Source organism: Lontra canadensis, unplaced genomic scaffold, assembly GCF_010015895.1.
Source record: "Lontra canadensis isolate GAN:19392208 unplaced genomic scaffold, GSC_riverotter_1.0 scaffold6, whole genome shotgun sequence".
In the NCBI taxonomy this organism is placed as follows: domain Eukaryota; kingdom Metazoa; phylum Chordata; class Mammalia; order Carnivora; family Mustelidae; genus Lontra; species Lontra canadensis.
In genome coordinates, this window is record NW_022631000.1 from 19,533,618 (window position 1) to 19,550,058 (window position 16,441).

Below are 16,441 nucleotides of genomic sequence, written 5' to 3' on the forward strand. Positions count from 1 at the left end.
ATGAGAGGGGAGAGGTCAGAGGGAGAAGCAGACTCCCCGCTGAGCAGGGAGCCCGATGTGGGACTCCATCCTGGGACTCCAGGATCATGACCTGAGCTGAAGGAAGTTGCTTAACCAACCGAGCCACCCAGGTGCCCCTACTACAAATTATTTTTAAATGCTCATCTTAGTTTATCATATAGAATTATTTCAACTATTTGTTTCAAATATAAGTAATTTTTTTAACCACTATTTATTCAGTCATTGTGTAGATGAGGCATCATGCTTAGCTTATATATATGACTCCATTTAATAAAAACAACAACCCCATGAGGTATACAGTACTGTTCCCATATAAAATTAATGGCAAGAATGTTAAATTTGGCCAAAGTCAAAAGTCAAATGGTGGATCCACTGGGGTTTGAATCTTTATCCATCCAACTCTACAGGCCCTAGTTCTTTTCTCAAGGCTTCCTTATTTTACTCAAAAATAAAATAGGTGCAGCTAAAAATATCTAAATATGTTGACTATATTCAGACCATTCTGCCTTTAGGAAGGGAAGGCTTTGAGTTTTTGCTTCTCTGCTATCTTATTTCTTTTTAAGAAAATAGAATACTTCTCAGAGAAAGGTTAGATGGGGAAAAGAAATATAGAGTGTTAATTTGGGGTAAGAGATGTAAAAGATAAAAGAAAAACCAAATCCATTCTGAATTAAGTCTCATTCGTAAGTAGTTCACTGACGTTCTGTGGTCTCTGCCCACTCGATGGCTCTTGCCTTACCTTTTGCACTTTTCCTCCCCTCCCAGTAATAATCCAGAGTCTCTTCAATTCAAGCTCAAGAGCCACCTCCTATTTGACTAGGCAGAGTTCACATAATCTTATTCTCCAAACTCTTAAACTATTCTAAACCACACTATGCTACCTAGAACCTGATTCTAAAAAGCTTTAAATTGTTCTTTCAGTGATTTCAGAATACATACAGATTCTAGTGAGTACAATCATTGTGAAGTAGCAATTATAATCTGTACTTTTTCTCTCTTCCCTGAGAAATCTAAACCCTATTCTCAGTATATGTAAGTCCTTAGACTCAGACTAAACTGCACTTTTTCCTTTTTTCCTCTTCTACTCTTCCATTATATCATTTTTATGATGCTATCTGAATTCATCTAACCTAATAAAAGAAAAAATAATGCAGTTTCTAACTCCAGATACCAAGCCTAGATTATGAAGTACTCATTTGTAACTCACATATAAAAGAATGAAAAAATAATCATCTCTTTTTCCAATGGTTTCAATTTTTCCCCAATATAAAATTACCAGGTAAATGAAAATCCAAATGTTACTGGCATATTTACCCAAAGTGTATAACTATTTTAGTTCACAGAGGTGCTAATATACATGAAAACCAATATGTAATATCTGTGACTGATTAATTCTCCTGCTTATAAGGCAGCATTCATGAAAGACACAAAAGCAATGAAAGATTCCTACTTTAAGACCTAGAGAATTACAGGCAATCTATATTATATATAATAGTATGACTGACTACCTTAAATATGTATGTTTTTGGTTCCAAGGTATAACACCCAACAGGTATGACAGCACAAATCCAACATCACTTGAAGAAAGATAACTCAAATCTTGTCAACACCATCACTGTTATTCATAACAGTATTATATGTACTTGAAATGCATGCAAATCCCAGCAGAAGCCCATGCATATACAGCAGTTCTCAATGCTTTCAAATGATCTCTTCACATTTCACTTCCTAGTAAGATAAATCTCAAATATTTTATAAGACCTAATTAAATCAAATCTCAGTTCTAAATCATCATGCTCAACTCCCCAAATATTCCATATTACCGTCACTTTTGAGCATGTTAATGTTAATTACAACTTTTCAGGTTGACTATAAACTTTACTACACATTATTTTCTTCTTCATTTGTAAAATAAACCTATCTCTACTTGTATTACACAACATTCCTCTGAAGACAGAATCATAGTCTTCTAAACTTAAACTCTAAATGAAGAGCTCTAAAAATGGTTGAATTCAGAAAGAATAAAATCCAAGGTATTGAATATATTTTCTTATACAACTGCCCAAAGAAAATAAAAAACAAAATTGATTTCAACAGCCTGACTCTTCCCTAGATCATCCAAGTCAAAAGCATATCACCAAAAAGTATATATTTCAAGAACTATTAATAATTCCACTGAACAAGTTACTTGTAAAATCTCACAGGTTTAATTTAAAAAAACAGAGCATTATTTTTTTTTAATTAAAATAACAGATTTTAAGAATGGCTGCTGCATTTCACAATTTTAATTGAAAACAAAAGCTGAGGTGTAAACAAAAACTACGCTTTTCTACTGTATGACCATATTTCAATAAAGAAAATAGTAGCCACAGCTTTGAACTTGCTTCTATAAAAGAACTTATTATAAGCATATATAAACATTCCCCACTTGCCTCCTCAGACTGTATTTCTAAAGAAACCATAGCATTTCAGAAATAGGACTTCGAGAACCAGCTATGAAAGGTATCCATCAGAACCCTAAGATTTAAAATCTCTTTAACCTCAACTACTAAGTCTAGGGAACATCTAAACATCTAACTGTACTTTTTCTCATATCTAAATTATAATGCATAAATGAAATCATTCTGCAAAAGTATTAAAGTGGGGTAGAAAGATAAATAGGTCCTACAGATGCTATCACTAGAAGGCACTCTTAAGACTTCTTAATTTAAAATTGCAAGTGAATTTGGCCAGGATCAATCCTTTCACACTCTTATACACCTAGTAAAAAAGGTAGACTTAACCATCTTAGCAGAAATTAAAGACTTATTCTATTCTCTTTTGAGCAGTTCAGAAATTGCTGAGAACTCTTACAGGCTATATTTTCTTCCAATACAAAATCCCTAAGTATACTAGGAACAATGGTTCTCAGGCTTTCTACCTCAAGCATTCTCGAATTTTTATTCAGAAATTATCAAGCTCTTCAGACTGCTTCATCATAGAACTGAAATAGAAGAGCTGTAAAGAATGGCAAGATAACACTGGGGATGACTTGGCATGAGCATCAGCACATGGGACAGTCAGCAGCTAGTGTGCCAAGGAAAAGAATGTCACTATTTGGCATTGTAGTTTGCCGGCTTAGCAATAAAACAGCTATATAAAATTTCACTGTATAAAGAACCATCCAATTCATTGTTTCATCTACTCTCATAAAAAAATGCAGGAAGACATTACATTACTATGCAAATGAGGAAGGTAAAATGAAGAGTTTAACTTGTCCAATATCATAAAGCTTTAAGTAAAAAGAACTCCTCACTTGCCTCATACTGCCTCTGCTATATTTTACAACCTTCCTAATACAGCTGAAAAACTTAACTTCATGTATTATTGCCCCCCCCAAGAAGCATGTATTTCTGAAAATATAATGTGAAAAGATCAGCTCTGAAGCAGTAAGAAATAAGACAATAAATGATAATCTATTACAGTTTCCAGGCCTCAACCATTCACTTACTAATAGCTAAAGAGCTATTTCCAAAAATACTTTGGTAACCTTAGATTTTGGAACTTATCCCAAAGCAAAAGCATATGGAAAACAAAAATGTAAAATAATCGATTTTGTGTTGTTCAAACAATTTAACATCTGCTACTAGAAACTGTATAATTTTGTATCTTAGCAACAAAGCATTATAAGCAACGGGCCAAAATCCTCATGAAAAGCTGGAAATCAACAAATCTCATTAAAAAAACAAAAATAACAACAACAACAAACAATACTAAATTTCCCAGAACACATGATACAGTGGGTCTCATACCAATTACAACAAAACTGTCTCCTTAAAAAAACACCACTGTCTTACAGTACAACATAACAATGGGAACAGCTCAGCTCCAGGAGGCCCTGTCTCCTACCAGAGGACTCCTGGGATTCTCTATTACAATTAAAATTTACTCAGGGAATATAAATTTCCTATTATAGTTAGAAAATAATATTAAATCTTAAATATATAAACAATAGACTCCTTATAAGCAACAGAAAGATGACATGAACAACAGAATAACCACTTTCTACTGAAGGTGTTAAATACAGAATATAATTTTTTAAAAGCCTTAGGCATATCCTCAAATAATATGCGTGAGCTAGTACCCAATCTCTCAAACACGGGTTTGTACCTTGTAAGCAGCACCTTGTGATTACATTTTTTAAGTCTTCTGAAGTCACTCCTCAAACCAATTCACCTTGAGAAGAACAAATGTTACAGTGTAACACTGACCACACCCAAAGTGTGGCATGAGCATCCCAAAACCCAAAGGCCACTTCAAGCATGTTTAAATACTTAGAAGGTATCTGACACTGACATTCTAATTTTATATGAATGATAAATCTCACTCATACTTTAGCCATTTGATTTGGGTTTCTTAAGATTTAGAGTTAAGGAAAAGCAACAACTACAACAGTTTTTAACTATGAGGCTTATAGAGATGTTAATAAGCCACACTAAGGACACAAACTGAACAAAGTCAATAATAACTGTCTAAATATCCTCCTTTTAACTCAAGAATAACCTCTCCACTTAGAAATAATAGAGAGTTAAAAGTCTGTAACAAAAGCACAGAGAAACCAGCAAGCCACTGTGACTATAAGGAAGATATGAAGTATTGTTAAGAAGTTTGTTGTTGTTGGGGCGCCTGGGTGGCTCAGTGGGTTAAATCCTCTGCCTTCAGCTCAGGTAGTGATCCCAGGGTCTCTGCTCAGCAGGGAGCATGCTTCCTCCTCTCTCTGTCTGCCTCTCTGCAATAAGCAGAATCATATAAATAATAAGCAATAAGCAAAATCATATAAAAAGTAAGGAACTGAGGTCCACAGAATGAGAGGTGGACAAATTAAAAAATAAATTTATTCTTGGCATGAAATAGGGGCTCTACTTTGTGACCTGGAAGCTCTAGTAAGAGTGAATCTGCTCACAACCTTGGAGCAAGACTTGGTAGAAAGGAATGCCAATCAAGCCCCGCGATCGGTGAAATCAACCCCAATGATCAATAGCATGATAAAAAATGTAAGGCAATTTCTATGAAATCTTCGTACGATAAAAATCTTTCTGTCAGAGCCTTTTCCCTTAGACACCATTCATCTCCACATGATTCTATGTAAAGGGCTGGGAAAAATAAAACAAACTAAAGAATTACTAAATTTCCTTTGGGGATAGAAGAGTAAACAAAAGGAAAGGCAAGGAAAACAAAAAGGACAGATATCACACATGGACTGACTTTGGAAAATTTTCCCTATATGCCACTTCTAGACACAGAAAGGAAAACAGGGTGGCAAAGGATAAAGATCAGGGAAAAAAAAAAAAAGGATCACAGACTCAACAGTACAATAACACCACGTTTTAATCACAGAGATATACCTACCAATGGGATTAGTAAGCATCGATTCTGAAAGACCATAAAATTCCCCTTAAGAAAAAAAAAAAAATTCAAGTTTTTGTGCTAGAGGCATAATAGTATTATACAGGACTGCTCTGTGGTCTTATCAAGGTTTGAATCACATATTCTACCACTTAATATCTATAAAATGGAGATAGCTGCTACTTCATAGGGCTATTATAATGATTAAGTAACATAAGTTAAGCATTTTAAGTGCATGCCCCACAGAGAGTGCTCAATAAATTATAGTTTCTCTGAACTTTGAATTATTGGCCATGGAAATAGAAAAAAAAACATTACTTTGCCCTGCTATGCTCTTTCAACACTCAGTACATGCCCTACTAAAGTGCTTATCACAACATTCTATAATTATTAAGAGTCTGAGCCCCTCACTTGACTAAGGAGATCTTAGGAAAGCCAAACATCATCTGAATCATTTCCATTTCCCTAGTGCTTATTAGCACAGGGTTCAGCACAACGCAGGTGCTCAGCAAAGGTTTACGTTGAATTTATGTAGAATTACTTAAGCACAATTGTTAGGACTTGGAAACTATTTCATGCTAAACATTATTAAGCAGTGTGCTGACTTCTTATGCTTGCCATTGATCAGACACAAATCCCCAGGGATAAGGTATATAGAATGGTTTTACCAGTAGTAAAACAGAATGGAGTGCTTACTGGAAATATGGTTAACAACATGCAGCCAAAACAAATAACCCAATTTGCCCCATGTGTATTTATTTACAAGTAGGAGAATTAGTCTGTTTCATAACCATTTTCCAAATAATTCTGGTTTTTCTGAAGCATCAATATGCAGCAATGGATAAGAACTCTGAGATATGAAGTTAACCTTCAGGGATAGGGGACACTTCCGAGGTCTAAAGTTCAATTTTTATCAACTTATATGTAAGTATATTCTTTATTTAAAGAAATATCTATTTCAGGGGGGGTTGGGTGTACATGCGTGAGCAAGTGCAAGGGACAAAGGGAGAAGGAGCGGGAGAATCTCTAGCAGACTCCCCACTGAATATGGAGCCCAGCCCAGGGCTTGATCCCACCACTCTGAGATCATGACCCAAGCCAAAATCAAGAGTCAGATGCTCAACCAACTGAACCACCCAAACACCCTTATATGTAAGTATATTTTGAGTACCGTTTTACAGTTTGTAAGAACCACTCACAGCAGACGGAAGAATCAATCACCTGGGAGAGTTTACTGAAAACTAAGAATTTCACCACTAGAGACTCAGCAGGTGTACAGTGGGGCTCAGAAAATTGCATTTTTAATAACCATGCCCAATAATTCCTTCTTTAAAAATATTTATTTGAGAGAGAGCGAGACGGGGGTGGGGCACAAGTGGGAGGAACAGGGAGAGGGAGAGAGAACCCTCAAGCATACTCCACACTGAGTGCAGAGCGGGACATGGCCAGATCTCAAGACCCTGAGATCATGACCTGAGCCGAACTAAGAGTCAGATGCATAAATGACTGTGCCACTCAGGCACTCCATCCACCCCCCTAATTCTTTTTTTTCTCACCCCCCCTAATTCTTAATGCAGTTCCAGCCACCATACTGTGAGAAAGAACCATAATACCATATAATCCCTTGTGACATACTCATGATGATCCTTTAACAAATGGAAGAAACTAAGGTGTTCAAAAAAGGTTTGGTAATTTACCCAAAGTAACTCCCTTCAACAAACGGTACCCATAGGATTCAGAACTTTTAAAACCTATACCCTACTACATTACTTTGCTTTAAGACCAAGGTATACAAAAAATACACAGGAGTTGAGGTCCTAAAATCAACTTTTTGTTTTCACCAAAACTGAATTATTTCAAATACTGTACAGAAGATTCTAACACAATTATCTGTTAGATAGGTAAGTTCTAATTCAAAGTCAAAGTTCTAGTTCAAAATATCCATATTCCCTTTGAACTAATTTTAACTGACTCAATTTTTTATAGTCTCTTAAAGAGCAAGTTTTACTTTAAACCAAACAAACCAAAAACCAGAATGAACCCTGCTAATTTTCAACAGCCTGAATTTAAATATTATTTTACTTAAGAACCATGAACTAGAATCAAGCATATTTTTCATTTTTTCTAACTCCAGTGAACTGGAATAAAATCAAACCAAACCCAAAATGAATAAATATTTCACTTGGTCTTAAGCCCTCAATTGAAATAATATCAAAATGCATTTTAGAAATAGGTTTATTTCCTGTGAAAGTCTAACAGGCTTTTGCAGCATGTATGTAAAGAGCTTCAGATTTTAGGATTTACATTCGAATCTTTTAAGTTTTGGGGCATCTGGGTGGCTAAGTCAGTTAAACATCTGCCTTTGGCTCAAGTCTTGATTCCCGTGAGCTGGGGTTGAGCCCAGTGTCTAGTGTCAGGGTCCATGCTCAGTGGGGAGTCTGCTTCTCCCTCTCCTTCTCCCTGCCTCCCCCCTGTGCTCTAGCATGCCCATGCCCTCTCTCTCTTTCTCTTAAATAAATAAAATCTTTAAAAAAAAAAAAATCTTTACATTTTACCTGTTTGGTTTATAAACTGCCCAATTTGGGGGTTGGGGGAAGTAGGCAGTATATTTAAATTTTATTAATGAGGAAGTCTTCCATATTACCAAAAAAAATAGTTTATCATATATGGATGGAAAGACTAAACAGCAAATGCTTAGACAAAAGAAACAAATAATTACTTTAAAAAACTCAATAACTGGGGCACCTAGGTGGCTCAGTGGGTTAAGCCTCTGCCTTCTGCTCAGGTCATGATCTCAGGGTCCTGAGGTCGAGCCCCGCATCAGGCTCTCTGCTCAGCAGGGAGCCTGCTTCCCTCTCTCTCCTCTGCCTGGCTCTCTGCCTACTTGTGATCTCTCTCTCTCTCTGTCAAATAAATAAATAATCTTAAAAAACAAAAATAAAAACAAAAACACAATGACTCACTAATCCAGTGGTCACACTTCTAGCAACTTCAGCCTTAAATAGCAACAAATTGAAAAGAAAGCCAGAAAACAAGCTCTAATAGGCTGATATATTTTATTCTAGTCTTTAAGTGAGTGTAATATTAAAATCAACACTCTACAATTTTTTTAGTGAACTAGGCCTGTTTTCAGCCTACCACACACACCCTTCATCCTCAATACTGCCTTGGGACAACCCAAATCCGCGCAGTGTAACAGCTTGCTCAGTCTTGCTTTCCTCTGAACTATGCACCAAAGTCATCCCTACCCCCAAATCCAAATTGCTTTTCCTATAGCACATCATACAATTTATATACATTTTTATATGCATTTTAAAGTGGAAGTTATTAATCTAAGATTTTCTGTTAAATTTCAAACAGTGGTGGGGAGGAAGAAAGCAGGACGGGATTTATTTTCTCCCTGAAGACTTGTTTGTTCCAGATTGGTCCTATATGTTTTACCAATTACAATTTAACAATATTCGATCTATCAGGGCAACAATCATTTTATCACATGCTATAGCCCCATTTTATGCCTTATGCACATAGGTTGTAAAATATTTTTCACTTATAAGTGAACAAATTCCTACAGGATTCCATGATACTTTGTAAACTGCTAAAGGTCTGAAAGTCATTAAAGTAAGTACCTCTAACTCCTCTAAGATGATACAGGACTCTGTAGTCACCTCTCAAAAAGCTGAGTCATTCAACAGACTTAGAAGCAAATGTAAAAACAAATTCACAGATTTGACAATTTTCCCTGGGACCAACTCTGATCACCATAAACCACCATCAGCCATCATCATCACAAATAACATATTTGTTAACCACTTTACAGTTTATAAACATGTTTACACCTATTACCTTACTTTACCCAGGCAATAGTACTATGAAGGAGAACCAATACTAAATGGAGAAAAGAGACCTGAAGCTCAAAAGATAAGTAAAATTGCTCTACATTATACAATGATATTGAAAACTACGACCCAGTTCATCCAGTTCCCAAGTTTAGTATACCTTCCAATACTTATAAAAATGGAAGCAAATCAAGCCAATTATTTCTATTTCAAAATAAGTTCACAAAAATAAGTCCAACATAACCACATATTTTAAGTAAATGTCCTCATACCTTTTAACATGTCCTGCAAAAATATCTTATACTATAAAACTGCTTCATTTTGCCTGAGCTATAATGCTCCATGAGAGACAAATAATCTAAAATGAGTAAAAGAAGAGCCAGAATTCTGAGGAAAATCAAGTCAATGAACTGACAACATACATTTAAGTACCTGAACAGATGTATTAGAATACAAAGTAATAATTCCCTGGTTAACAACAGCTGCTACTTTTGTAGGAATACAAGGAATAAAAGTTTCCTGCTTTTATTTATTTGGCCTGGTTTATCCTAAATAGGAAATACTAGGAACTGAAAAAGCAGGGAAGCAGAATTTTTCTAATCAATGAACAGAAAAGGAATGTGAGAACAATCCCCCTACATCACACAGTTTTAGGAATCTCCTGTTGATTTGGCTAACCTACTTTTACTTCTCAGAAGTTTAAAGGTAATAGAGCATATTTGTTGAAGGAGGAGGAGGAGGGGAAAAGAGAGAAGGGGGAGAAGAGAAGGACAAAGATGAGGAGGAGGAAGAATTGGATTTACTTTTTTAAAAACACTCCAAATGGAGTACCTGGGTGGCTCAGTTAATAACTCTGCCTCAGGTCAGGTCATGATCTCAAGGTCCTGGGATAGAGCCCTCCCTCAGGCTCCCTGCTCAGCAAGGAGTATGCTTCTCCCTCTCCCTATTTTCCTACTCCTGCTTGCGAGCTCTATCTCAAATTTAAAAATCTTTTAAAAATAATAAAATAATTTAAAAATAGAAATAACTAAAAGTACTCCATATGTATATAATATTTGGGTGGTGCTGTCCCACAAGACAAAAAACTAACTCTGAAATATATGCATAATATAAACACCAAAGTAGGCCACTGGTCTAAACAGCTTCCAAAGATACCCAGGCCCAGCAACTGACAAATACAGGGATGTTTAACCCAGGACACTTTCTATCTTCTCTCTCTCCTAAATCTTCACATTCTCCCCTCCCTTAAACTTGCATTATTCTTCTGTCAATTAAATCCACCTCTGCCAACACCCTATGTTACTCCATCTTTTTTTCCCCTCAAGTCTTGGAGGAAACTTTTTCTCTTTCTCTTCCCTCCTCTCATCATTCAACTCAAGAGCTAAAATAATGTAATAATAATAATAATAATAATAATAATAACCTTAACTATAGCTGGTAAGCAAAAGGGTAGCACTTCTGTTCTATACCAGTTAAGAGAAAGTAAAGCCATAAATTGAAAAGCCAATGCTATCAACCTTTAAAGCTCCTGAAAGTAACCAGAAAGATCTGTCAGCCTCACATAAGTCTCTACCTATTCCTTATTTCCCTCAAATTAAATCTCTTTATCAATCAAGTACCAACACTTAGAATAATCTTTTCAAAGCTACTATTGGGGGGAGGGGGATGTTAGTTTTGTTTAGTTACTATCCCTGCAATATTATTATTTTCTACTTTTTTCACTATAAATATGTATATATCTAAGCTAAGTTATAAATTATGGTTTAGGCTTTTATAGGACAGCCTGCCTGGGAACCTCATTTTTATTCTACATACTTAACAAAACTTTTAATGTAAAAATATGTTCTAATTTCCAAAGCAAGTGATGAACTTTTAGAAGACACTCTGTTTATAGGCTAAGATTTTTCTGTATAATCTGGGGTGGGGGTGGGGGGAATACACCTCAAGTATTATATTTTAACTTACTAAACTGTTAAAGTGGAAATGAGGTAGGGTAGATCCTAAGAACTTTACAGGAATCTCATTAACAATGAAAAATAAAATAGCCAGGTATGAACTGAGTCACTAATTCCATTCCTGCAAAGGGCAACACAAATTTTCAAATAGTGATTAATTAATTTTTTAGCTTACAGTTATATGAGTAATGATGCTACATTTATAGTTAATAAGGAATACGCTCATGACAAAAATATATTAAATAACATTATCCCCACTGATTCTAACCAGTTGGAATCAAATCCATATTGGTTTTTATATTTGCCCCTTTGCCTCCCTCTAAAAACTAGCTTAACATCCCTTAATACTCTTCCCATAAAGATGGACTTTAGAAAACCTAGCAGTACCATTCAAATAGGGCAAAGGACATGCCCTAGGCCCACCTCTACACAGAAGAGTACTTACAGATCAACTCGGTAAATTCATAAAACAGAGTCCACTTAGCATTTCTTCCTACAAAGCTCTACTAGAAGAGATGCTAACTGGGCTCTGTTAAATAAAGGCCACTGGAATGACACAGTCCTACACTCACAGTGGGACTATAATAAGTCTTGGTTCCTACTGTCACTGCCTAAGAAGTATGGCTAATCCTCCCAGTGGATCACAGAAGGGTATGCTGGGTACACCCCATGCCAGGGCAGAGTATTTCCCACACTGCTGACTCATGACTTCAAGTGACAGATGTCAAGTGGACTTAAAGGTAGGAAACACTTTCTCTTAAAAAAGAACTTTTATCCTTGAGAAACGACTACATTACTAACGTTGCCTTTTTTGGATGGTCTTTATCATCTCCTACTATTACCTACCTGACCTAATGATAAACCAGGACAGGACCAGCATGAGTCAGCTAACACTGACTGCTCGCTAAATTCCTTTTTATAACCATACCTCCAACAATGCTTCTGCAGTGTCAGAAGAACATCAGTGGAAGAGTGAGTTCCATTTAAAATGAAAGCAAGAGAGAGAAAGAGATGCAATTCTATACTTCCAGTACTTGTACTTTAATAAATCACTCTTATGTGGCTTTGTAAATTACTAATTCTCTCATATATGTTTATGCCATGCATATTCTTTCTATTTTGTAAGTATTCTCTCATGTTAATGGTGACTATTAGGATGACAAAGTTTCAAAAATCTTGAGAACAGAAAAGGAAAGAAGATACAATAGAATTTTTTTGTTCAAATACATTTTCATTAATAATTCATTACATGCTTAATAAGCACTATCTATGTACCAGACTATGCAAGGAACTAGGAACACAAAAAAATGAGTAAGACAAACAAGGGCCCTTTGTTTATGGAGGTTTCTGTTCAAAGAGAATTTATTTATTAATAAAAATCCAGATTCAGTATTTATTCAAAATCTGGATTCAGTATCTCTTATAAGATTATAGAGCTGAGTACCTTAACAATTATTTTCACTAAAACCTTACTTAATCTTAATAATCCTCCCGTGAAGTGCATGAAATTACCTTCATCTCACAGATGAGGAAACTGAGGCTCCAAGAAGAGTCTTAATAGAGATCACAAACTAATAAGGCCACATTAAAACAGCTGTTCTAATTCCAAGTGTCAACTCTATCCCTAATGTATCAACCTGCTTCTAAGAAAAAAACAAATAGGAAAAGATATTAGTGGATGCCCAGATTACTAAATTAACTTGCATTCCTGTGTAGAAATAAACTAAAAAAAATCTTCAAAAACATTCTGATGTGAACATATGCAAACAGGACCAAGAGTCCACTGAAACTTTTCCAAGTTGAGCTGCAAGACTCCATCCGATAGATAGCGCTCTATTCTATACAACATTCATAGCTTCACAGGTAAAATATATTTTAATAAAAGTTAGTTACAAAATAAATATTTGTAGAGCCATCCTATTTTCTAACCAGTTTGCATTATAAAAACTGAAACTACATACCCATTAAAGAGTTCTACAGTAGACACAGTTTAAGGCTTCAGAGATTTGATACAGTACACAGTTCTATAGATCAACAAGGTCAATAGAAAGCCATCTAATCCATTACTCTTAAAGTGCCACTTTAAACTTCATCAAGAAGAAAAATATTATTTACCCTATATTGAGACCCCAACACATAACCAACCTCTAGAGTTGCACTCCTCTGTTCAAGTACCTACATCACCTAAAAGGGAGCAAAGCAAACATTAAGGGAGAGAAGAAATGTACCTAACAATCCAAGCACCATGACAGACAGAGAAAAAGTGGTGAAGCTCGGAAGCCCGTAAAAGCAGCTGAACCTCACCAATTTCATTAAGATATCCATCAAAGCAAATGAAGCAACAGCCTCCTGCAATTAACTGTGTTGCTAGTAGACAGTAGGATCCAGTAATTTAGAAACACCCTTGGAAAACGGAATTCCAAATAAAAAAGAATATTGTAGTTGTGTTATTCGACTTCTTGGGTGGAGTAAATACTCCAGATAACCTGGCCAGCAACATAAGTGGACTCCAGAAATTAACCTGGTACAGAGAGTCTTAAGTTTTCCTATACTAAGAAATTACCCAGATCCATATTTCTGAGAGTATAATAGACAATTCTTACAGTATCTGTCCAATAAATGTACACAAAGTGAATTAACCACGAATTTTCTAATTTTCCAGCTTACATTTCGATTATGAATAGTGTTCCTACACGTACACCCTCCCCCTCCTCTGAAAACTTCTCTCCCCTTTCACTGTGTTGAGCAACTGAATATATTCACCCAAGTATGTATTTCTCCCTAGACTGTGAAAACTCAGCAATAAATTATAAACTCCCTCTCTCATGGACCTACAGCCTAGTAAGAATAGCAAATATATTTATACAAATAATTGTCCACTTATATATTAACTGAGGTAAGACTACATAAAAGAGAATTACAGGATGCAAGGGAGCCTATAATGAAGGATCCAGAGTCTAATCAGGGTTGGGTTGCCTTGAGAAAGTGGTATTTCAGTTGATATTTAAAAAGTGTGAAGGGGGGTTGGGGTGCCCGGCTGGCTCAGTCCTTAAGCATCTGCCTTCATCTGCCTTCGGCTCAGGTCATGATCCCAGGGTCATAGGATCCAGCCCAGCATCAGGCCCCCTGCTCGGCGGGAAGCCTGCTTCTGCTTCTCCCCCTCCCTCTACCGCTCCCCCTGCTTGTGTTCCCTCTCTTGCTGTGTCTCTCTCTGTCAAATAAATAAAATCTTAAAAAAAAAAAAAAAAAAAGTGTGAAGGGGGCTTGGGACCAATGAGGTGGAAAAAATAATAAAGGCAGAGATAAAGAAAGACACTGAAGGAGTTTAGCAAAATAGAATAAAAGAAGGGTAGTCAGTCACAAAAGACTGTATTATTAGATGACTCTGTTTATATGAGGTCCAGAATAATCAAATCTATGGAGACAGAAGGTAACTTATTGGTTACCCAGGGCTGGGGAGGTAGATGGAGAGGAAATAGGAAGCAACTGCTAAGGGATTAAGATATTTCTTTGAGGGATGATGAAAATGTTTTAAAATTAGATTATGGTGATGGTTGCACAACCCTGTATATATATTGAAAGTGACCAAATTGCACACTTTAAATCAATGAACTTTATGGTATGTAAATTATATTACGGAAGAACTGTTAAAAATAAGATTAAATAAAAATACACTGTCCTTATGAGGAGGGGGCTACGGCTAATGTTTTTTTACCTCCAAAAGCCAAGGAACTTCAGCAAAGGCAAAAAGACCCCATCTTCCAGGTTAACGTACTAAGTTGAGAGAAGAAACAAAACCCACAAAAGTGGGATGGACCTCTAGCTTGGTGGTGGAAAAGATGTGCAGAAAGGACTGCACTGGCTAGGGAACTTCTCTATTTACCTTCCTATCACACCCCTCAGGCTTCAGAAAAGTAAATTAAAAACAGCAGCCACATTCTTAGACCAGAAAGACACCCAAAATAAGGTTAAAAAAAAAAAAAAGAGGAAAAACTCACAGATGGACAGTATATCACAACAAAAGATCTGCAAAGAGCTGCCCAATTTAACTACAATAAGTTCAAAAACACCAACATAAACATAACTGTAGGGAAAACATGCTAAAGCCAAACCAAAAACCGTATCTGGAAGAAAACCATCTAAAGCTCAGGAAAACATTCCTTCCGAGAGTTCAGTGCTACAAGAGAACTTAGGAAGAACACAAAATAAGTAAAATGAGAATACAAAGGCCATAAAACAATAGAAAAATTTTTAAAAAAAGAAAATTGTTTGGGTCCTTGTATTAGTTTCCTCTGGCTGCAGTAACAAATTACAACAGACGGGTTGCTTAAAACAACAGAAATTACTCTGTCACAGTTCTGGAGACCAGAAGTCTGAAATCAAGATGTAGTAATCCCTCTATAGGCTGTAGGACGGAATCCATTCCTTGTCACTTCTAGCTTCAGGTAGCTGTCCATGTTACTTGACTTGTGGCCTCAGAAACATTATTCCAATCCCCACCTCCATAGTCATAGAGCTTCTCTGTGTGTCTGTTCTCTTCTGTGTATCTCTTACAAGGACACCTTTTAGTTGGATTTAGATCCCACCTGGATAATCCAGGATGGTCTCATTTCAAAATCCTTAATTTAACTGTAATCTGCAAAAACCCTTTTCCCAGATCAAGTAACATTTACAGGTTGCTAGAACCTGATATGAATATCTTTTGGGGTGCCATTTCTCAATTTGTTTCTTAGCTTACCAAAACAACAAGAGATCTAATAAACTACAAACAGTGATGGACAAAAGAAACTTGGTGAAAAATACATGCAGAGAAGAAAGGAAGTCACAGTAATGCAGAGGGAAACAATGAAGAAAAACTGAAATAATTCTGGAGATGATAATAAATGGAGAGAACAAAGATGATTCAACATAATGATAACTATTTTTCCAAGAATGGATTTCAATACTTGAACAGAAAAAGTAGTCAAAGATACAAATTTCCTTGAAAATGAGCAAACTGTATCTATAGGACAAAAAGATACAGTGCATACCAAAAAGAACTGACTCAATGACCAAAAGTATCTTGGTTGTATGGATTAAAAAAAAAAAAAAAATTCTATCAGGCATCCAAAACAAAAAAACTTAAGTCACCCCACCTAAGCAAGGAGGGGACATTTATGGAAAAAACAACAGACCAGTTTTGAAAAAACAGGCCAAGCTTTTTTCTACCATTGTTTGGCTTGTGACCTTGAGAGAGTCAAGGAA

General features: G+C 36.0%; 1 protein-coding gene across 3 annotated transcripts in view; it reads right to left on the reverse strand.

Annotated features, from left to right (window-relative positions):
* The window catches only part of GSK3B (glycogen synthase kinase 3 beta), a 203,646-nt gene that overhangs the window by 135,218 nt on the left and 51,987 nt on the right, over nt 1-16,441 (reverse strand). The gene's annotated exons all lie outside the window — the stretch shown is intronic.